The 23,795-nt window shown below is 44.2% G+C and overlaps 1 protein-coding gene and 1 non-coding gene across 5 annotated transcripts in view; both read left to right on the forward strand.

Moving 5' to 3' along the window:
- The window catches only part of TLN2 (talin 2), a 412,505-nt gene that overhangs the window by 71,718 nt on the left and 316,992 nt on the right, over window positions 1-23,795 (forward strand). The window contains exon 1 of one of the 4 annotated variants that reach the window (XM_045201600.3): window positions 19,905-20,513. The exons of the other annotated variants lie outside the window; for them this stretch is intronic. The gene's annotated coding sequence lies outside the window, so the exon portion shown is untranslated. Of the gene's footprint in view, window positions 1-19,904; window positions 20,514-23,795 lie in introns of those variants that run through there. 4 annotated transcript variants of the gene reach the window in all.
- On the forward strand, window positions 3,551-3,680 carry LOC112312109 (small nucleolar RNA SNORA33). Its single transcript, XR_002975554.2, has one exon. It is a non-coding gene; the product is annotated as a small nucleolar RNA SNORA33 (small nucleolar RNA).

Raw genomic sequence — 23,795 nt, forward strand, 5'->3', positions numbered from 1 at the left:
TTTTTTCCCCCCAACAAAAATAATATAGTGTCACAATGTTCTGTGTAAAGTATTTTAAAAAACCAATATCACAGACATGGGTTCCAAGCTAATACAAATCTAGCCCATATTGAAAGGCTGCAGGTTATTTCTTTGTGTTGTTACATTTTTTTAGCATGAAAAGTTACATTATGTAAGGTTCATTTTCTTGTTGCTAGCTGGTCTTTTCCCCCTCCCCCACCTCACTCCTTTTCTCCCCTCTCTTCTCCTTCCTCTTCCCTTTCTTCTTCCCCTTCCCCCTTTTCCTTCTCCTTCTTGTAATATTGCAATGAGCAGTTTCATAATTCTTATTTGTAGACCACGTATGAATTTCTGTAAAATTTCAAGGTGAAAAGACATGCCCCTTTAAAAATCCACCTTTTAGGTGATGATATCATTTATATTCCAAACAACTGTGTGGAGACCCTCACTAGCACTGGATGTTGTTAATCTTTAAAATTTGTTATATCGAAAGCTAAATGAATATATAAAGTCTTCTAAAAAAAATACAGCCATGCCGGGTCTGGGGTTCATAGGGCTTCAAACAAAGTTTCTGACCAGCAGGGGTTGCCAGGATAACCTTTCTAGTCTCTTGGTTCAGCCGTTAGGACTTATCACAGAGCTTCAATGGACTCGGCCTGTTCTCTCCGAGGGCTCCTTGTCTCTGCTTCCCTTCTGTTCTTGTTTATGCCCAGTGGTGCTGCCTTGTTAATAGATGCTCAGAAGCAATCACTTGTGTTCAAGCGCATGTGAGAGAGAAGATACGGGTCAGGCTGGAGGCTGCTCCTTGCTGCCCATGGCAACCTTGGGCTCTTTCTAGTTCTCCTCCCACCATTCTTGCTCAGAGGCAAGCTCCTTGGCACACTTGCTGCAGCCACGCTGCACAGTCCGTGACTGGGGTCCCCTGGGCTCCCCAAATTACTGTGGCATTTGCCAGAAGCCCTTTTCTTGAAGGCAGAGTCATGGTCCCTGTCTGTCGTTCAGCAGGCATCTGTGGCAGATCTCGTATTTAACAAGAGAAGATGATGACAGGATGATAACAGGCTGATAAAATTCCCTGCAGTGTGAGCTTTGCTGCCCTGTCCACCTTGGAACAGGCTTCCCCTGTGTAGAAGCTGGCACCCTGTCTGACAGATTTCTGCACCCGATTGCTTAGAACAGACCGCTGTTTGGGGCCAGAACCATTCCTAGTGCAAGTCATCAGTTCAACTCCGTTCGTCCCTTTAAAAGTCATGTAGCCTTTCTCTGGGAAGGTCTCCTCGACAGCCTACCTGGTGGGCTTCGGTGTTGAGTAGATGCAACAAAAATTGTCAAAAGCAATTACAGCTCTTTCCTCTGGGTCAGCCTTGAGTTGCCTTGACCACCTTACCCTGGAACTGCTCAGTGAGAGGCAGCAGGTACACACTCTTCAGCTGTTGGTAGAATGAAGAAGTGGAAGCTCCAAATAGGCTCTACTCTAAAACAAACCATCTTGACAACAGCCACGAGGCTTGGCATGGGCCTTCTTAGCGAGACCACATAGTAGTTAGGACAGTAGCTGTCTCCCCCAGATGTTTTGTTCAATGGAAATATTTGAATGATGAAAAAAATACCCTCAAACGCCCTCTGAGAGCAGAGGCGATCAGTTAAGTGGCTCCTGCGATGTAGCTGGAGCGCATCCCCACACCCATGGACTACATTTGGCAGCGGGCCTTTCGGCCAGCTGCATGGCTCCCAGGAGACGTTAGGGAAAGTAATGAGGTGGGAAGGGAGGGCGTGACCCTTATGCAGCAGCTGGATTTCCAGGGTAGGGTTTGGGCTGCCTGGAGTTCACAGTGCAGCTGCTGCTGCTGCTTGGACCTGCTATGGTGAGGATGACTCAGAAATCTGGAAGGTGGCCCTGGTGATTTCACTGCTGGATCACAAAAGCCCTCTGGGGTGGGCGTGGTTGCTGGGGAGAGTTTACTGATGAAATGGATGAGATTTGGACACTAGTGCTCTGGGACACTGGGGTCCGTTAATTACTGAGTAACTTGGGACAGACTTTATTTTTATTACTAAAAAAGGAAAGATTAGAGCTCTGGTGGCAAATGTTGTACAGAATAAGGGCAGATGATACAAAATAAGTTCAGTCTGACATGAAAGTCATCTGTTTTGTAAATGACCTTTACAGATCACTTGGTCAAAGGCCAAGGTGTTTTCAAGGGTGTCCCCGGGTTTTCTGGGGGTGGATGGCCAAGAGGTAGACTCTAGGCTCCACTAGCCCCGCTTCTCAGAAAGGATGAAAACCCGCGCATTTCCAGGTGACAGAAAGTCTGTGTTAGTTTCTACTGCTGCTGTCGCCAATGGCCACGAACGTAGGCACTTAAAATACCACAGATCTGTCGCCTTATAATTTTCTAGATTAGAAATATGCCGAGTCTCCCTGGGTCAGAATCCAGGTGTGGGCAGGGCTGGGTTTCTTGTGGGGCCCCAGGGGAGAATCCAATTCTTTGTCTTCTCCCTGCTTCTTGAGGTCACCTGCCTCTTCAAATCCCTGTCCTCCACCCTCAAATCCAGCTTCGTCCTATCTTCCTCTGATGGTGGCTGGGAAAGGTTCTCTGCTTTTAAGGACATTTCGGTTCCGTTAGACCCATATGGATGATCCAGGACAATCTCCCATCTCAAGGCCCTCAATCACACCTGCAAAGTCCATTCTGCATACTCAGTTTCTGGAGATTAGGACATAGTCACCTTTGGGGGACATTCTGTCTGTCATAGCGTCAGACAGATGTGACTGTGTTGCAGGACTGCAGGGAGGTGAGAGGCAGAAGTAGCTCCAAGGAACCAGGTCTGACTGGTCAGGGCCCCCAGGTCCTCCCCTTCCTGCTGCTGGCCGCACTGTGTGATGCCCAGCAGAAGTGGAATGGGCTCCTCATAGGCTGTACCCTGTTCCCCAGCCAGTTTGTCCCTGGAGAAGAGGCTGTGAGCATGAGGAGAACAGAAGGAGCCATCCCTTCCTATGGGAAAAGGTAAAGCGGGTGTCTGCACTCCAAACTCTACCTGGCTGTGTAATAGCTTATGGTGACTGTCCTCCCATTGTGTTGACAGACGTCTGCTCTTGTCAAGGCTCCTTGGGGTGAGGAGCAGAGACACGGGTGAGCCGGCTTAAATAAAGTCACTGGAGTCTGTGGGGTTGTCAGTGCAGCTGGCCTTTACTGAGCGCTTGCTGTGTACCTAAGAGAACACATCAGGGACTCAGCAGTGCCTGCTCGCTTGTGTACTCTTTCTCTGAGAAGCTGCGCTGGGACATTTCTGTACAGTACGAGCATTCCCCTGTGGATCAAAACTAGGCCAGCTCCTTTGCCTAAACTTCCAGGGGAGTCCTTTGCACAGCCTGGGGCAGGTGTCCAGTTGGCTTGGAGTACAAAGAGGAGCAGTCACCTGGATCTGTGAGTGGGTAGGTGGTGACAAATGAATTCAATATGGGGAGGGGGCCTTGCCTTATTCAATAGGCGTTACCATGGAAATGCTTTGCAAATAGAATCTGAATTTGTGTTGTTTTAAAATACTTAAGCTAGCCAATGAGGTTGCTTACCTGAATGTGTTTCTGCAGAAATGTAGAGAAAAATGGCGTTAGTAGAGCCGTGTTCTGAGCCTTAGAGACACTCAAGTCATTAAGGTTCCTGAAAATGGCTATAAGAAAAACAAACTTTCTTTTGAAATAATTTCAAACTTACAGGAACGTTGCAAGAGAATACGAAGAACTTCTGTACAGTCTAACCTAAATTCCTCAATTGTCTGTTTTGCCATCTTTGCTTTATCATTCGCCATATTGTGTACCATCTTTTCCGAACTGTTGGAAAGTTACACACACCGTGCCCCTTTACCCCTAAGTACCCCAGCACGTCTTTCCAAGGAACAAGAGCATTCTTCCCATAACAACAGGTCAGTTAGTAAAAACAGGACACAGAACACTGATGTACTATTATTAAATACACCGTTCATATCCAAAGTTTGCCACTTACACGGTAATGTCCTTTTCTCCCCCCGACTTCGGACTCAGTCTGAGATGGCACCGGCTGTGTTCAGGTGTCTCATCTTCCCAGTCTCCCTTCCTTAGGAACAGTTCCTCACCTTTTTTAAGTCTTTGACATTGACATTTTTGAACAGTATAAGCCAGTAATTTTGTAGCATTTTGGGTTTGTTTGGTAATTCCTCATAATTAGATGTATTTTTGTCAGGAATATCATAAAAAGGATTGTCTTTTTCTGTCCGTCAGGAGGCACGTGGCGTCCTTTCGTGCCAATGTTGGTAGTGTTAGCTTTGAACCTTTGGTTGGTGTGGTGGTGGCCTTGTATAATCTGTCTCTTCTAGAGGAGCGGAGTGCTTTTAAAGTTGGGCATTTAAGGAGACCTCCTCCTTTAAAGTTATGTCTAGTTTGCAAGTGCCTCTTGTACATGGGAGTTTCCTAAAGTGGGCACCCTTGCACCCTGCAAGGTGTGCTCTTGGAGACAGGTCCTCGGAGCCCCCGGAGAGCTCACTGAGACGAAGACATGCCCTGGGGTTGGAACAGAAGGTTACCGCTGCCCTTGTGGCCAGGGTAGTAAGCGCCATCCTGGAGGTAGAAGCAAAGCTGCCACGTGAACAGTGTGTGTCCTTTGACCGCCTCTGGCTGTCCTGGTTGCATCGGAATTGCCTAGGAGAGGACGAGGTGGATTAGGACATGGAGCAGTCTCCTCACACACATGGGACAGTTCTGTAAATGCTAAAGAAGGTGTTCCAGGCTGCTGACACTGCATTTCTCTTTTGTGGATCTCTTCTCTCCTGCTGTTGACTTGTTGGGCTAATTTGGTCAGCTTCTGTGAGGTCTGTATGCCAAGTGTGTAAGACCCCGGATGCTGCTCCTGCACCAGCCGTGGGTTTCTCTGTAGATGTCACTCTCGGAACTCAGGAGGCTGCTGTGTGGGAAGGATGTGTGGCTTAGAGCTCCAGAAGTTTTCAGTGTAATTGTGGCCAGCATTATTCTGGATTCATACTTCTCAAACTTCTTCCAGTTCATGAACTGTTGTGTTGGACATTCGACCTTACCCTTAGAGCTGCTGTCCCCACTTGTCATTTCAGAAGCAAACCAGATGACTACATGCAGTCCCCTTTAGGGGTGACGGGGGAAACAGCACTCTCTAAAAATGAAATAATGTACATGATCACAAAAATTAAGTACTCATTATGAACAACAGTGCATCTTGTACAGTCCTAGTATACTCATAGAAGGTGGGAGACACATGAAGGAGTCTCAACTCAGCCCAACCTCTAAGGCATGGCCTTTCTTTTGACTGTTACTATTAAATTGATTTATGAGTTCATTTGTTTCTCAGTTTTTTCCCTTTGTTCTGGGCAGTTGAAATGCCTGATCCCATTTGTGGGGTTTGCCTCTGCCTGACTTGGAACATGTTTGTGTCCTCAGAAGAATCGGCAGCGACAGCAGGCCCCCCAAAGACAGCTGGTTGGAAAAATAAATAGGCCTGGGCACATATTTCCAGCGGTTGTATTTGTGCCTGAATTGGCATAAATAAAAAGTATAGGCAGCTTTAGGAAAACTAGATTTGGAGATGCTCCATCTTCCCTAAAAGGTTGTTAATAATTTAGTTCCTTATCCTGTGGTCTCAGCAAAGGCTTTTCAGGGTTGTGTATGGTCTCTAATTCTTAAAGACATTGATATATATCACTAGCTTTTTTTACCTGTGGAATTTTTGCTCAAGGAAGGGGTTTCAGCAATATGCATCACTTTTTTTTTTTTTTTTTTAAACATTGAGTCCTTTGTGCCTGGTACAGAAATGTGAGGTAAATGTGGCCTGGTGGTGGTCATGGTAGAGAGCAGGTGTTGAAGAGGTGTGGGGAGGGGGGCTGAGGTTGATAGAATATGGCTGAGATGTCCTAGAAATGCAAAGAGTAAGGTTTTGAGAAGAACTAGAATAAACTAAAAGAAATATGATAAAAATACAGTGGTGCCTCATTTACGTTGGTGTCTTCTGGGAAGGAGGAATTCAGAATGAGTGAGTTTTCTAAGTAATTAAAGTTTTCCCCAATTACAGGCGAAACTATATTCAGTTTTTCTTGAAAAAGTCTGCAGTACATTATGTGCTTTCCCACTTTAAGAAGCAGCAGATAAGCATCATAATTTTACCTTTTCCTTGTGACTCAAAGTTCTGGGCGGAAACAGTGGCTGCCCTCCAGACTGTGAGGGTGCCTGGGCTGTGCCTCTCTGTCTGGTGGGTTCTCCCTCACGTGGCCATCTCTCCATGTGCCCCAGGAGCTCCTGCTCCTGTGCTGTTCAGATAGTTGGCTTCAGGCAGGACTGGACGTCCCCGGGGTGTACCCAATAACCAAGCTGATAGATGCTGGCCTCAGAGGGATTGCTTCCTCCTATGACTTCAAGCATATGGACCTAGCTGTGGCTGCTTGGTTTCTGCCTGGAAACCTTTTCTGGGTGCTCAGGATTGGTGGCTGTTCTGGGCTCAGGTCTTAATTTAGAGGTGTATGACTGAATGGTGGTGCAGAGAGGCCAATGCCACTAAAAGATAATTTCTTTTATTACTTTTTTTGAGAGTAGGAGTCACACCACATAGGAAGCATCAGGGTGGTCAGGAAGCAGGAGACAGGAACAAGGAGAAAGCCGTGGCCAGAGCCTTTACTGGGGTTTCCAAGGAGGCGAAGTGGGGCAGAGTGAACATTTTAGCATTGGCTTGTTTGAATAATTCCTGTGGCTTTGGACTGTAGGTGTGGTCCCAAGGTGCCTGGTACCTTATTCTGGGATGACTTCGAGCAGGGGACACGGGGGCTTGGTGTATGAGAGTTAGACAGGGAGGTACTTTGGGGGTATAGACTCTGCACTGGTTGGCTTGTATATGAAAGGCATGCTCCTGGTTGAGCTTTTGGTGGTCTCTAAGAATTGGCTTGTTCTCGGAGGTGCAGTCTCTCCCAGGGTTGGGATCTGGAAGGCCCCCAAATGCCAGAGTGTCAAGAATACAAAAAATAAGGAAATAAGAGTTAATACAATTGGCTGTTATGAATGGGTGCCACATAGACAAATGCAGGATCCAAGACAACACAGTGAGAACAGTGGCCTTGTAGCACATGGACTATCCAACTTCTAGCTACCTGTCTGATTGCTCTGGGGTCATTACCACCCTCAGCTCTATTTCTGTGGTGCCTGGAGGTTTTATTACAGTGGGATCCTCTGTGGTGCTTGGGTGCTGGGGGTGGGGGTCACTTCATGACAGTGGGGGATCTTACATTACTTCTGCTTTCTGCTAGAAAGGGGTGTTTCCTGTGTTCTTTTTCTTGTTTGGGAGCGGTCTTTAAGATAGGTCAAGTTTTGTTTCTCCCAGGGAAAGTAAGCAAATTACCAGACTCTGAAAGAGTTGCTTGCTGATGGGGAATTTGTTTTCCCTTCACAAATTCTGGTGTGTTAGGTGTATAGTTCAACCAATTACTAATGCCCAAACACATACTCATTTTATGAGCAAACTAAGTTACTCACTACAACTCAGAACTTTCATTTGTTACATAAATAATATACGCTTTTACAGGTACTGTATTTTTCAGACTATAAGACGCAGCCCCCCCCCCCCCATTTGGGAGGAAAATGGAGGTGTGTCTTCCTGGCTTGGGTGGGGGCGGAATGGGGTCACAGGAGGCGGGAGCAGGGTCGCAGCTGCAGGAAGTCTTATGGTCCGGTGCATCTTATAGTCCTAAAAACACAGTACTGTAGAAAATTCAGATCCATAAAAGAAAATAAATATTACCCTTATAGTCCTGTCATCTGGTGATAGCCTCTGTTTTGGATGATGAAAAAGTTTCATGTCTTTATCGTGGTGGTGGTTATAATGGTGTAAAATTTCTCAGAACTAATAAAGATGTATGCTTAAAGTGAGTGTGCATTATTGTATATAAATTATACCTCACAAAGTTGAGGGTTTTTTTAAAAATCACATGTGGTGTACTCCTATTTTTATAGGAAATAAAAGATTTTCTAAATTAAAAAAAATGGTAAATTCTTCTGTATAAGTTCCCTTATTTTTTCAAAACATTTTCTCCTATAGCTTTGAAATTTTCCCAAATTACAAAATTCATGAATGAAATTATGCAAAAGTTTCCCTTTACAGAATCCGTTCTAAATAATTGACTCTGTAATGGTGGAATTCTTGTAGTCCCAGAGAACTTTGCAGATTCTTAGGTCTCTGATGGCCCTTGGGGGAGGGTTCAAGGTGGTGGTTTGGAAAATGTGCGGTAGCCCTGGACCAGGTCCTGGTCCCTGCCCACCGTGTTGCCCTGGAGACCTGCAGTATTGGTGTGGCCTTCCTGTTAGGTGTTGTGGATTGGAAAGGACTGGAAATCTGGAAATAACTACTTGAATTTGATTCATGTTCCCTGCTGCCTTCTCTGGGATGCCGAGTAACATGATTGTAGTTTCTCGCTGGAGAGTCAATAATGGGCATAAATCATGATCTGGGAAATCTGGTCCCTGGACAGCTGTTGGCCAGCTGCTGAGCTGGTAACTTGGTGAATAGATTCTCAGATGAAAGTGAACTTTCTGAGAATCTTAAATTGTATCAGAGACAGCAGAGCCATACTTTCAGACAGTGGTCATGTGGACCTAGGTTCACATCCTGCCTGTACCATCTAATGGTCCTGTGAGTACAGACCAGGTATAAGGCTTCTGAGCTTTAGGTGCCTTACCTGTAAAATGCTGGTAAGGTACCCACCTGGTGGGATTTTGTGAGAAGGGCAATAAGCAGATAATGCAGGCCAAGCACCGGGCACCATGCCTGGCTCATAATTATCCTTCACTAATTTACTGTCTCTCCCTCCCTCCCTCACTATTTTTGGGTATAGGAAGGCCTGAGCAAGTTACTCTAAGCAGTGAATCTGTTCTAAGCTTGCCTTACAAAAAGGTCCCCCAAATCTACACGGCCATGGCCCTTCACTCTTATGCTGTCTCACATAATATGCTGGTCCAACACAGGGCAGGCTAAGCCTAATGTAAGTACATAACCCTGACCCTCCTTGTCTAAGAGAAGGGAGGATACTGGTGAAGAGGTTGTTTTTAGATCTGTCTAAATCAGGGATGCAGCTCTCCTCTGACAGGGTGGCTCTGCGGTTCCTTTGTGCTTAAGAGGAAACGTGGTAGGAGGCTGAGAAACAGGAGTCTGGCCAGTAGGTTTCACATGCACTGTAGTCCCCAATGCATTTAGCATCTTTAGTTCTCTGCACGGTCCCAGGACCCCCGAGCCGACATGTTCCCTTGGAGTTTGGATGGGTGCATGAAGTGCCAGCCTGGTCCTGCAGCCTTCCCTTTGCTGACCTGCCCCAGGGCTGAGGTTACGGGTTCTTTGTGAAATTTAATTACAGCCTCCACTTATGGCTGGGCCTCAGCTGGTGGAGTCCTGGGGGTTTTAAACAGAAGCACATGCCTCTCCAGAAGTAGATTAGGGAGATGTCTATTCAAGCAGGGGATTGGTACATGTTAATTCTGAGAGCAGGTATCTGACTGAGACAGGACTGTGGGACCTTACTTAGGGGAAAAAAGGCTATATTTTGTGAACCTTTATTTAAGAAGGAAAAAATCATTATATGGCAGAGGTTCAGGCCCCATGGGATATTTTCTGGGTGATTCTTCCTTTTAAGAGTCATGTTTCCACAGATGTGATAAAATTATCAGTAACTTCTGACTGCTCCCGCTTCATCCTCTTCCAGCTGAGAAATGAAAGCTCTATCCATGTTTCTTGCATATCCTAGGCTTTTGTCCCCTCCTTCCCAGCCTTATAAGACAAGGATAACTGTCTTCTTTTAAAATGAAGATGAAAAAGGACAATTACCTGAAGGGACACTGCCCTGTACCCCTCCTCCCATGCTTATTCAATACTGGTGAGTGGATTCTAAGCAGACTCACTCGAAGACAGCCAGTGAAGTGAGGCCCTTCCAACCAGTCAGCTCCTCCTTCCAGCCTGGCTCAGACGCCACCCTTCCCCAGTCACCCCACCCTGGCTTAGCTCTCCTTCCTCTGTGCACCCTTAAGGTGTTTGTGGATAATACTGAGAAGGGAATATTAAAGGGGTGGCATTGGAAGACCTGCCACGGGCTGGCGACCGGGCTTTTGAGTCTGAATTTCTTTCACTGTACTTGTAGTTATATTATGTGATTTCTTCTCAGTCTCTCAGACAGAAAACAATTTCTGGGGGACAGGATGCTGTTCATCTATTATTTCCAGTAATTCATTTTTTTATACAATTACCCTCTTAGGACCAGGAGTAGAGAGATGTACATGATACACTGTGGCACGTGGTGGGAATGACAAGCGACTGCTGAGCTGCTGGGGTTTTTTCTTCTTTTTTTGTGATCCACATATAGCTGAGAAAGCTTTGGATCTTTCTTCCCAGAGCATTCACTAGAGAGGAGCAGAACAGGAACCTGGCCGTTGACCCCGGCTGCTACACTTTGGAAACCAGTGTTAGGAAAGCCTCTTATGGGAATGGCATTTACAAGTTGAGGGGTTAAGCAAGAACTCCCTGTTGAAAATGTTCTTGCCCTCTGCCAGTTAAGACCAGGGTAAGCAAGGGAGAGAAGAGGGTCAGAGCATACAACTTTTAATGAGACAGGTATAAGTTAGGAGCAAGAGGCTGAATACATGGGACAGAATTTAAAGTGCCTTGTTGAGTGGAATGTGGATGTAGAGAAACTTGAAATGCTGGTATTTCAAATGGGCCCAGCTCTACCACCTATTCTACCTGGAGAGGGTAAACTGTTACTGTCTTTTTCCAGAAGCAATTTTGCATGCAAAGCCCTGAAGGACCACATTCCCCGTGATCCCTTTTATTAACAAAATTGTCGCTTTGCAGTGAGGGGGGTGTGGCTGGAGAGCCCTTTCAAGAGCAGAGCCTGGAGGTGTCAGGCCGGTTAATTGCACGTTTGCCTTTTGGCCTCTTTCCAGTCTTTCATCATGGATGACCCCTTATCTATAATTTTTAGGTCAGAAAAAAATCTGCTCTTCCTCTTCCGGTGTTTTGTGAGCTGAGAAGACTGTGATAGTGATCTGAGCACTGGCTTTGGGAAGCAATTGCAGTGTACGCGGGGAAGGGTCAAGACGGATTCCACGACAGACGTTAGCCTGGAGGCTTTGACTTGGCATCGTGGCCGTTGAGTTGCCCAGTCTAGCCAGCTGCACTGGGCACCCTTTTCCTGACCCCTCTCTCCATGGATGTCTTCCAAAGCTGCAGGCTGTATCTGTCTACACACAGGACTGACCTGTCTAAATCCTGGGGTTAGGTATGTTGGAGGCCTGCATCTCAGAATCCCTCCTTGACTATGGTTCACATGCCTGGCCACACCTCACACCGCCCGTATAGCTTAAAAAGAAGTTATAGGGGTTACCATTTCCTAAAATTCTGACTCACTAGGTTTCAGACAAGGAGAGGAGTTTTTACTATTGAAGAGCCCAGTGTGTGACCAGGATGGTCAGCACTGTTGGCCCCGTTCACCTTTACTCCCTTCACAGGCCCAAGTGACGTGTACAGCGGCTGGCAGCCTGTTCCTAATGCAGCCTCTCAGTCTCCGCCCAGCAGGTCCCCGTATCAGAACCTGCTATTTAACAAGGTCCGCAGGCAATATGTGTGCACGTCAAGGTGTGAGGAGGGGGCTCCCGTATATTGAAGTATATGGTACGATCAGTGTTCCGTTGTTCCTGGAAGCAGAATATTGACTCTGTAAATGTACGTGTTTAGCTTACCAATGCTCTTAAGGAATGGGCTATAATTCGTGTACACCCAATTTTTAAAAATTATATTTGAATCATCTCTTATAGATTGACTACCTTTTACTCTTAGTTGCTTCACCTTTGGTGTTCAGGACACATACACGCTTTATCTGTAAGATGGACTGTGTTCTGTCGCCAAACCAGGAGGGTTTTGTGCTTTACCTTTATTATCCCTGCTTCTGTTCCCTGTGCTGGGAAATGGCCTCTGGCTGTGTCTCCCTCGCCCTGGGGAGGAGATTTGCTCCTACTTCCCAGTATGATGTTCCCGTAATGCGTGACTATTTACTGCACATACTCCAGAGTGCTCGAATTTTTGGTTACATTTCTGTGGGAATGAGGCCATATTTTATTCCATAGCTGCACCTCCCATGTCTAGGCCACTTTTGATGCATAGTAGGGATTTGATAAACGTTCATTGGAGGAATTAAGGAATGAGTGGCATCAATGACCCAGGGTTTCCTGCTTCCTCCTCTGAGGGTGGATAATATCAGTGTACTTATATTTTCTTCACTGCTCCCTCTCCAACATAGCTGAGGGTGGAGAGTGAGGGTCACTTCATTTTTCCATTGGAAATTATAATATTTGATTCATGAAGAATAAACCTGGAGTTGAAACAAAATTAGGCAAAATGGATGGGCCTTTAATTAGGTTGTTGGGATGGCCATTTAGAACATCATGGGTGACTCGTGTGCCTATTGGTGTTTTTCTCAGCTCCTCGGGAACTGACCTGCTGTATGTAGGGCTCATGCTTCGCTGAGATGGGAAGAATCCGGTTTAGGTCCAGCAGTATCTTTGGTTGATGACATTTGAAAATAGTTCCTCAGCATTCCATCCTTATGCCACAGTCACCCAGGACTGGACTAGCGGGGGGTCACTCAGGAATAGCAAGAACCTCGTCACACAGTGATTTGTTTCCCTAGGGGTGGTTTTATGTTGAGGGACTCCATAGTCAAGTTAACCATCCTTTGACCAATTCATAATTGAGAAGACACATTTATTGTTAAATTGTAAAAGAGGGTCTGCATTCCAGTGCCAAGGTCTTTTCTTGGTGGAGGGGTTGTAGGTACTTCTCCGTTAACCCCAACATTCTGGCCTCTCTGTGCTGCTACCCAAACTCTGAAGGTTTTTCACGTGTTTGAAAACTAAGCAAAGCCCCAAATTTCCTGTCTTACTTGAGAGATTTAAAGCCTAGAATTTTCTACGTGTTAAAAATATAAATGTGAATTAGATTTTTTTCAAGTAAATGTTCTGGGTCACATATCTACTCTGAACTTTTTTTTCAAAATATCTCTAGTGTGGGTTTATGATGTTTGTTTGAATTTCTTTGGCACAGTGGAGCAGCATTACCTAGCATTACCCACTGACCCAGTCTTAAAAATTACATTAAGACTTTATGTCTTTGAGGTCATGTAAAGCCTTGCAGGCCATTTATCTTTATACCATCCATAAGTATTTGAAATTTCTTAGAATACCATGGACAAACCCAGCATGGTTGAGACAACTAAAATTACTATGAAGAATAAGTACTGTAAGGTGAAACCACTAAGCTATCTCAAAAATACGTCCTTTATCCATTCTCACTGTGGAAAGAAGTATTTCATATTGAATAAACTGTCCAGACGACAGATTCTTACTCTTGAAAGCCTTTAAAGTAATTTCATTTAAACCACTTTGGAAATCTGTCTAAATATTTCTGTTCTGTGTTTCAAAGAGTGTGCTAGACCAGTGTTTTCCCTAATAATTTAGGGTCATCCCCACGCTACTGCAGTACATAAGTGATTTGAGTCGAACTGTTTGACCCTGCAAAGCATGGCCCCAAACCTCTTGTGCAGTTTTAGTGCTGAATCTTCGAGTTTTTGAAAGCTCCCTTGTGTCAACGGTTTCCCCCACTGTGAACTTGCCTGTACGTTTTTGCCTTCTTAGTGGTGTGCTATTTGGCAGAAGGGCCACTTGGCAGGTTTTTTGGACTTAGGCATATGCAATGATCAAAAGTTTTGAGTTTAGGCAAGAGGGACAGGCATCCACAGGAGAGTCAGGGGTTGTTGAGCAATGGCTTCATCTGCTAGAAGAAAATTTTAAAAATGATTCTGGATTGGTTAGTGGTTGTGTCCTGCAGAGCTGAGATCGTGTCTGACCTGATACCAAGTATCTGTCCCAGGTGTCCAATGACCCGCAACACCTGGTGAGATTTTTCTTAGTTCAGTTCTTTTTTGTGGATAGGTATTAATCAGTCAGCAATGTATTACATTTTAGGATGGGTGGGGGGATTATGTAGAGGGCATGACAAATTTTTTAAAGAAATTTGGCAATACTGTTAAAGGAACTGATATACTCTAGAGAGAGCTGTGTGAGGGTTATTGTTAAGCAGAGTAGAGCTCTCTTGATGGAATATAGTAGAGTTTAAAGTCATAGATGATTAAATGACTAGTGGAAGACTGAGAGGATTTGATCTTTGCTATAGTGCCTATTAAGAGAATTACAGACATGCCATGCTGACTTCACAGAAGATTCTAGAAATAACGCGACAATTTATTTTTTCTGGGCCTATATTTGCAATCTGTTCTTTCTGTTCCCCTGGGACATTATTTATTACAAAAAAATTGAACAGAGAAATGGCCTGGATATGACTTGAAAGTAGGCTTCCTTTAAGCAAATATATTTTGAAATTGAGAAAAAGGTGGTGCAAATGTGCCAAATGATTAAGTGTAATTTGTCAAAATTTGCCATTCCTTCAACATTCTTTCCTTGAAAATTCTTTCAAAATCACAGTTCAGGTGAGAGGAAGAGGAGTGAATGTCTAAAACGGATGGCAGCCACTGGTGGGTTTTGTCAGGTCTGAAATGATACCACAGGGCGTTCCTGGCCCAAGTGGCTCCACAGACCACACTGGATAACAAATGTCCATTGTCTTCAGTGTGTTCAGTGTATAGGGAGGCCCTGTGGGTGGCCTCCATACCATATAACAAGAGGGCACCTTTGTCATGGATTGAAAATGCTTCAGTTGGGTTCTGGTTGGGCAAGGGCAGTACTTGCCTCTAGACTCCTGGCGCCTAAACGGAGCCAGCTCCTAGCAGCCTCACTCACGAAGCAAGGTGAGGGAAGAAAGAGTTCGTCAAAACTAACTGCCCTTAGAAATGGCCAAGAAAAACCCGGACTATCTGCGGTGGCAATCTGAAGCTCTGTCAGTCCTCACTTGGACTTGGGCACAATGTAAAATTCCTTCTTGAGGGAGTGCAGTTGGGAAAGGAATTTTTGTCTCAATTGAGTAACTTTCCCCTGCTATTTAATATGCATACTCTTCTTGAGCAGTTAAAGATGCAGAAGAAAGGCAGCATTGTTTAAAGACAATCCTCCCAGGCTGCTCTTTGCCATCTTTTCTGAACCTGCAGGCCCTGCCACAGTCCACATGTCGATGCGATTTTGATGTTCAGAATTTGGTAACCTGAGGGGGTTTGCCGTCTTGCCAGAGCACTTGTGTTCCTCACGAATAGTGCCACTGAAAAAGGCATTCTGTGCAAGTTTGGGTGTTCACAAATATTCTGCTTCAAGGTGCAATGTGCTATGGGGCATGTTATAGACCGTCTCAGTGAGCACAGGACAAATGATGGCTTTCAAAAGGCTGAAAGAGTCTAGGACAGGTAAGCCTCCTGCACATTTTATAAGAAGAGGAGGAGTTTTTGTCTCTACTTCTTGCTTCTACTTGGTCAAAAGACATGGGTTGAGCCATCGACTGGCATACTTAGGCTATACAAGGCCCTTTTGTTCCCCTAACTCCCGAGCAGGTCACATATGTCTCTCTGCCTGGATTTGTCAAGCAAGCCTTCATCTGAGCCTAAGGGGAAGGCTGGAGTGGATACTCATTGACTGATCATTGAGAACTCCCATCAGTTTCCATCCCCACGAGGCTTATACTGAAGGGGCCTCCTACAAGGTTGCTGGAAACCTCCCTTTGTTGTTTGATTGGCTCTTGCAAAAATGAAGCTTGCACTCCCACTGCCCTGGGAAAACCTTAATTGTTGGTTAGAACTTTTCATGATTCCGCCATCCTCTGAATAGCAAGGCTGCCTGCTGTGGGGCAGGAAATCTGAATTGCAGAAGCGACCAGAAGTTATACTTGGGAAGGAACAGACACAACTGGTGGCATCCATCCACACTGATGTGAGTGAATCTCTGGAAATTGTTCCTTTTTCTTTATTTGGACATTGTTATACCAGCAGGATCTTAAAATGTTAAATGATTTTAGTGCAGTGCCTAATGAAGGCTCATCTATTTTTTTTCCTGTCTTTAACCTTTGAAGATATATTTTGAAGAATACCATATACCGTATGACTAATTTTTGACATGATTATTTCCGAGGTAGGGAACTAATGAATGGGCATCATTTCTATGGAGGGTCAAGTACTAAAACACTAGCTGAAAACCGAGTGAGCGTAGTTTGGGCAATGTAGGGTCAGTGGGATGGAGACAGAGAGTGGCATGTGGCACAGCTTTGTAATGTTTATTGTTCTGTTTGTCTATGCCTATGATGGGCCTGGTGGGAGGCCGGTGACAGGTGGCTGTGCCTTCCAGAATGTGCTGGCCCAATGCATGAATTGGAAGGCATTGTTGCTGCTCTCCTCAGCTGAATAAAGCTTTACAGTTCCCTTGATAAGGCTGCTACTTCCTTATTTTTTTCCCAAGACAAAATAAGCACTGTTTTTCTAGGAAATGGCCATGATAGCTTGAATTTACCAAGTTTGACAGCTTTTCTTAAATACCTTCAAAACATGGAGTTGCCAAAAACACATACTTGAATTGCTGGGTTCCTCTTTAAGGGATGGGAAATTAGTTTTGGGGCTCTGAAGTTTCTAAGGAGGAAGGCTGTGCTCGTGACAGAACGGGAAGAGAATGGGTGGGGAGTCTGCTGGAATAGCAAGCCTGTGCTACCAACCAGTGACTCACATTGGTGGGCTCAGCTCACTCTAGGCTCTGGGCATCAGGTTCATTGCCACAAACACTGGCCTGGTGACACGTGGACTCTCGTTAAGCCAGGAATTTCAGACAGGAATCAACTGCACTCTTGATTCTAAGGTTGGTAACCGCAACACTGTTGATCCATAAAAACTCATCTGTTGCTTGGCTTCTGGCCCAGCTGGAGGGGAAGACAGAGGATGTTATCTGTGGCTCTAGATCCAGGTTTGGAAATGGAACTTGGAGATATGAATGCACAGGCAGGCTGTGAGAACTGCCGCTTGCAAAAATGCCAGTCAGTGTGAAATATAAAGGCTGGGTGGTAAATGACCTTGGACTTCCCTGTTTGTCCCTTCCCCTCCGGTACCCACCATACTGCTATCCATGTCTGAGTTTGTTTTTTCACTTGTTCACTTCTTGCTTTCTGCTTTATATCCCACATATGAATGAAATCCTTACCCTTTTCCATCTAACTTATTTTACTTGGCATGATACTCCCAATATCCATCCATGTTGCTGTAAAGGTCAGTATTTCTTCTTTTCTTATGGCTGAGTAGTATTCCATAGTATATATGTGCCATGCTTTCTTTACCCAGTCGCCCATCAAAGAGCACTTAGGTTGTTTCTATGTTTTGGCTCCCGTGAATAATGTTCCAGTGAACATAGGGGTATCTATATCTTTACAAATGAATACTTTCAAATTTTTCAGATAAGACTCAGAAGAAGGATTGCTGGGTCATATGGTGGCTCTATTTTTAATTTTTTGAGGAACCTCCAAGCTGTTTTCCACAGTGGTGGCAATCAGTTCACATTCCTGCCAGAGTGTATGAGGGTTTCTTTTTGGACTTCTCTGTTTTTGTCACCTCCGCCTCCCTTCCTTACTCTTGTACTACATTTGCTAACATCTGGGAGGCTAATCCTTTCATTTCAGCTGTCATGGAGTCCAGTGATGGGTCGCGGAAGAACAATTTTGTGAAGCCCGGGAGGTTTTTACTTTAGAGCTCTGTTTGCTGTGTTTTCAAATACATAATACTTTATTAGCTGCTCGCTCCTCCAAGGCCCAGAGCTTTACACCTCACGGCCTGGCCACCTCTATGCGTATTGCCTCCCATCCATGTGGCCAGATTTTGAGCTCTGCTGCAACAGAGATAACAAACTCCCTTGATAGCCATTTAAAAAACGTTATTTATTCCTTTAATTTCAGAAGTAATAAGTGTTCACCGCAGATAATCTGGGAGGTGTAGGAAAATGTAGAGAAGAGAATAAAAATTATCCACTGAGAGTAAAACAAAGGGGCTGACCCTCCTAGGAACTCGCCCTGAATTCCATGTCAGCAGCATTGAGGTTCAGACTAACCACCCACAGACACTGGGATCGATGAGTACTGACACATATATCTTGATATGGTTTGTATTTAATCTGTATCAAGCTTGAATCCTTCAGTTACTGAAACTTTTAGTATTGACTTCTCTGTTTAACCCAAATGTGCTTTCTTTATACATTGCGAGACCTTCTTAAGTGATTAGTGGATTCACTAACTTCCATTGCCCTTTAAAGCTCCTTAACCAAGTGATTTTCTTTCTGTGGAGTGAAAGGGAAATGACAATGCCCACCCTCCTCCTAAGCCTTTCCCTTCTTGGAAATTCCCAGGCAACCGGTAGCCATGTGCATACCCTTGGCTGTGCTCTGTGGAGCTCCCACAGTATGCCTTGCTCCATTTCCTCTCTTGGCGCTTCTCCAGTTGGGGCCTTCCTAGAAGGGTTTTTTCCTGCTCTAAATTTATGTTTGTCTTTTATCGATTCCTTCTCCTCTGTCCTGTGAGAATGTCTGAGAACAAGGACAATGGAGGTAAAGACGCCTTACTTAGCTTCCAGGAGAATATGATGTTTTGTAGCTGGGCTCACACCACTTCCCCAGTTGTTCTCTTGACAACCTCCCTTAGAGTCCTATTTTCAGCAAGCTGTGTAGTATCGAAGACTCCGGGATCTGAATTGGGGAAAAGAGTTCCTGGGGTCGAGTTCCACATCTCCCTCTTTCTTGATCTGTGCATTTTTGAGCCTTTATCCATCAGTAGAATCTACTCCATGAAAAGCTCTTGAAAGAACTGTGTAAAGTTGTAAATTACTCTGTAGAGATTTTTTGGTTTCCAACTGTTCTTCCTTTCTTGGCACACAAGGTAGTAGCTCTAGATTTTATGTTGTTTTTGTTTAACTCTAATAGGTCCCTCAAGTAAATGAGATAGATATCATATTTATGGATTGGAAGACTTAACATTGTTAAAATGTCCTTACCCCAAATTTACCTAAAAGGTTCAAGGCAATTGTAATCAAAATCCCAGAAGGGTATTTAAAGATTTTTTTATGAAGACATCAGCATGCTGATTTAAAAAATTTATATGGAAATGCAAAGGACTCAGAATAGCCCCCAAAATGTTGGGGATGAAAACATAGTTGAAGGGCTTATACTACCTGATTTCAAGGTTTACTCAAAGTGGCAAAAATCAAGACAGTGTGGCATTGGTGTAAGGATAGACGTTAGATCCATGGAACAGACTAGGGAGTCCAGAAATAGACCACACATACGTAGTCAACAGATTTTCATCAAAGTGGCCTAAGTAATTCGATGGAGAATGGATGACTTTTGAACAAGGGATGCTGGGACAATTGGCAGTCTATATGAAAGAAAAAAGGAACCTTGATCTTTAGCTTACACCATCTAAAATAACTCAAGATAGGTCATAGACATAAAAAAAAAACCTGATAGTTCCTTTAGTCTATTTATTTATTTATTATAATTGGCATGAGGGAGGAGCAGTGGGCTAAGTGTTGAAAGGGTAGCGGAGAACTAAGTGTTTTTTCCTTTTCTTTTTTGACTCTGGCCCATTCTTGACACTGTCCTCTTTTTTTTGTTGGGTAATAACAAACAAACAGAAAGCCATGTTTCTTGGTGATGATACCTTCAGAGGAGTAGATTTTGGTTCTCCACTTGTCCTCCTCTTCCTCTCTTATTTTGCAAGCAAATCTTAGAATACTCATGAAATGTTGTCTTAAACCTGGTTTACATTCACTTAAACAATCCTATTTTAAAATGTACTAGGAAATCCTGACATTTGAAAAATCATGTGACATCATGTCAGTCAGCAAGGAATCCTTCTATTTAGCCAGCGTTCTTCTGGCAGTTCTGTCTTGAGGGCCCACCCACTGGAGCCCATCTGCCCTCTAATTGGGGTCTGGGGTGGGGAGCTCAGCTGATGGGAGAGTCCTCAGCTCTGTAATTTATCTGGTGGCCCCAGGCTGGAGCACTTCCTGGACTTCTCAAAACTACAATGTTGGCTCTGTTTCATTTTAGGCACAAACATTAGATGTTAGGTGAAACTTGGAGTCTGTCTCCCTCTTCCACATGCTGGTTAAGGACTGCTTTGTAACATCAGTAGGGAATAATTAAGAAATTTACAGCAGGTAGATGAGAAAGGGTGACAGAAGATTTCCCTAAACCCGGTCTGTGACACAGTTTGGCCTTGTCTGTAGAGGAAGAGAAATTGGCTGCTTTGAGTAGCCTTGGTCATCAGGTTAAACAAAGGTCATGGAATACCTTGAAGCTACTTACATGATGGCTAAGTTAGTGATAAATCTATGATCATTCTTCCCTTTAATCGAACAACTATCTCATGAGCATTTACTTTTTGGCAGGCACTGCTGTAGAAATGGGGAAGACCATTATGAATGAGATCCAGCCCCCATGGAGTCTACACTCCAGGAGTAAAGTCTTCCTGGTACTTTTCTTTCTTGTCTCTTTCTTCAAATGCTCTGCTCAAATGCAGCCAACTGTGGCATCTCCAGCAGAAAGGGACCTCTCTGTTCTCAGAAATCATTTGTGTGTGTTGCAGGTTCTGAAGGTGGCAGTTGTTACAGCCCATAATTTAGGAACAGTGCATGAAGGGGCTTGGGCTCCCCTCCAGAAAACTGGACTGTCTTACACCTTTTCCGGGCATGTTGAGGGGAGAAAAGTGAGGAGACTCCAGTGGTGCCTTCTGTGTAGGAGATGTTCAGCAAATATTTATGGAGCAAATTCATATCTGCATGGGATAATCACATGAATCTTACTACAAACATCCAACTGGAATCCAACTCTTCAGACTAACATTTTGAATTCCTAGGCACTAGGTAAGATGAGAACCCTCCTGCCAGGAGACCCTTCCGATTGTTTCTGGGGCATTCTTAATATGAAAACTCTCCCAAAGGTTGGGGGAATCTTAAGTTGGCAGTGTGTCTGAAACAAGTGACATTGTCTCGTGACCTTTCCCCAAGGTCTTGCATACTTTGATATGACAGAAGCAGGCATTGCTATGTAGTTATAAATAACTACGCAACTTGAGAGTTGCACTCTAGGGCCCCAAGTTAAAACAGCTGATTCCACTCCTATTATAGAGCAGAAAAACATCTTTTTGAAATCATGTGTGAGTAGAATGGCATTCAGACAGGAAATTAATCTTCCTAGAAATTTTTACCAGGAAAGTGGAGTGCTTCCTCTTTAACGCCCTCCCTGCTGGCCCCCAGTCACATTTATGGCTTGTGTATGTGTTTGTCATGTTAGCATATGTAGAATGAATGAATTACACATTATTTGTATTTATTGGTGACAGTTAAGTAGCTTTACTTCCTTTTAGCTTAAAAACACTTGCTGAGCTATGTTTAGGTGATTTAAGGATTAGCAAGACCCTTAAAAACCATTTAATTCAGTGTTTCCCAAAGCACCAATCCATGAATTGGTCTAAAATTCAGCAAGAGAAAGATAAAATATTTTTATTAAGATAAATTTATTCAAAGAATTGCCTTTTATTGAAAAAATATTATCCAGTTAAAGGTGAGATCATATGGTATTTGTCCCTCACCATCTGGCTTATTTTACTTAGCATAATGCTCTCCAGTTCCATCCATGCTGTTGCAAAGGGTATAAGCTCCTTCTTTCTCTCTGCTGCATGGAATTCCGTTGTGTAAATATACCATAGTTTTTTGATCCACTCATTTGCTGATGTTTGAAGTTAAGAACAATCTAACAATAGTCAGGGGGGAGTGGGGAGGGGACAGTGAGGAGAGGGGATTACAGGAACTACTATAATGGATACATGGACAAAATCAAGGGGGAGGGTGAAGGTGGGGGAGGGAGGTGGGTTCAGCTAGGGTGGGGTGGAGGGATGGGGAGAAAAGGCATACAACTGTAATTGAATAACAATAAAAATTTAAAAAATAATAATAATAAAGAAAGAAAAAATATTATCCAGGACCTTTTGGCCAAGATGGAGGTGTAGGTAGTTACACTTTGCCTCCTCACACAACCAAAAGGAGGACAACAAATTTAAAAACAAAAAAACAACCAGAACTTCCAGAAAACTGAACTGTGTAGAAGTCTGACAACAAAGGAGTTAAAGAAGAAACATTCATCCAGAAACATTCATTGGTAGGAGGGGTGGAGATGGGCAGCCGGGGTGGAGAGGACTTGTGGCAAGGCAGCGGCTGGAGGACCTAGGGTGGGGAGGGGTGAGGTGGCAGCTGGTGGACCAGGCAGTCCCAAATTTGCATGTGGATAAACCAGGAGGAACAACTGGGGAGTGAGACAGACCGAGTAACTCAGGGTTCCAGAGTGGGGAAATAAAGCCTCAAAGCCTCTGGCTTTAAAAATCTGTGGGGGTTGCAGTGGTGGGAGAAATTCCCAGCCTCACAGGAGAGTTCATTGGAGAGACCCACAGGGTCCTAGAACATACACAAACCCACCCACCAGGAATCAGCACCAGAAGGGCACAGTTTGCTTGTGGGTGGTGGGGGGAGTGACTGAAAGCTGACCCAGAGCTGAGCAAGTGGCATTGTTTCCTCTCGGACCCTTTCCCCATATACAGCACCACAACATAGCAATGTGGGTTGACCTGGCCTGGCAAATACCTAAGGCTCCCCCCCTTACAATGTAACAGGTATGCTGAGACAAAGAAATATGGCTCACATGAAAGAACAGATCAAAGCTCCAAAAATAGAACTAAGCGATGAAGAAATAGCCAACCTATCAGATGCACAGTTCACAACACTGGTAATCACAACAATGCTCACAGAAATGGTTGAGTATGGTCGCAAAATAGAGGGAAAAGCAAAGGCTATGCAAAGTGAAATAAACCAAAATATACAGGGAGCCAACAGTGAAGGGAAGGAAACCAGGATTCAGATCAATGATTTGGAGCAGAAAGAAGAAATAAACATTCAACCAGAACAGAATAAGGAAACAAGGATTCAAAAAAATGCAGAGAGGCTTAGGAACCTCCAGGACAACTTTAAATGTTCCAATATCTGAATAATAGGGGTACCAGATGGAAAAGAGGAAGAGTGAGAAATCAAAAACTTATTTGAAAACATAATGGAGAACTTCCCCAATCTGGAAAAGGAAATAGACTTCCAGGAAGTTCAGGAAGCTCAGAGAGTCCCAAAGAAGTTGGACCCAAGGAAGCACACACCAAGGCACATTACCTAAGATGAAGGATAAGGAGAGAATCTTAAAAGCAGCAAGGGAAAAGGAGACAGTTACCTACAAAGGAGTTCCCATAGGACTATCAGCTGATTCCTCAAAAGAAACCTTGCAGGCAAGAAGGGGCTCGAAACAAGTATTCCAAGTCATGAAAGGCAAGGACCCATATCCAAGATTACTCTATCCAGCAAAGCTATCATTTACAATGGAAGGGCAGATAAAGTGCTTCCCATATAAGTTCAAGTTAAAAGAGTTCATCTTCACCAAACCCTTATTATATGAAATGTTAAATGGACTTATTGAAGAAAAAGATGATCACAACTGTGAATAGTAAAATGACAACAAACTCACACCTATCAACAACTGAACCTAAAACAAAAATAAAACAAACTACGCAAACAACTAGAACAGGAATAGAATCACAGAAAAGGAGATCACATGGAGGGTTATCAGTGGGGGGTGGGGGGAGATTGGGGGAAAAGGTATAGGGAATAAGAAGCATAAATGGTAGGTACAAAATAAACAGGGGGAGGGTAAGAATAGTATA

This window comes from Desmodus rotundus, chromosome 7, assembly GCF_022682495.2.
Source record: "Desmodus rotundus isolate HL8 chromosome 7, HLdesRot8A.1, whole genome shotgun sequence".
Classification (NCBI taxonomy): domain Eukaryota; kingdom Metazoa; phylum Chordata; class Mammalia; order Chiroptera; family Phyllostomidae; genus Desmodus; species Desmodus rotundus.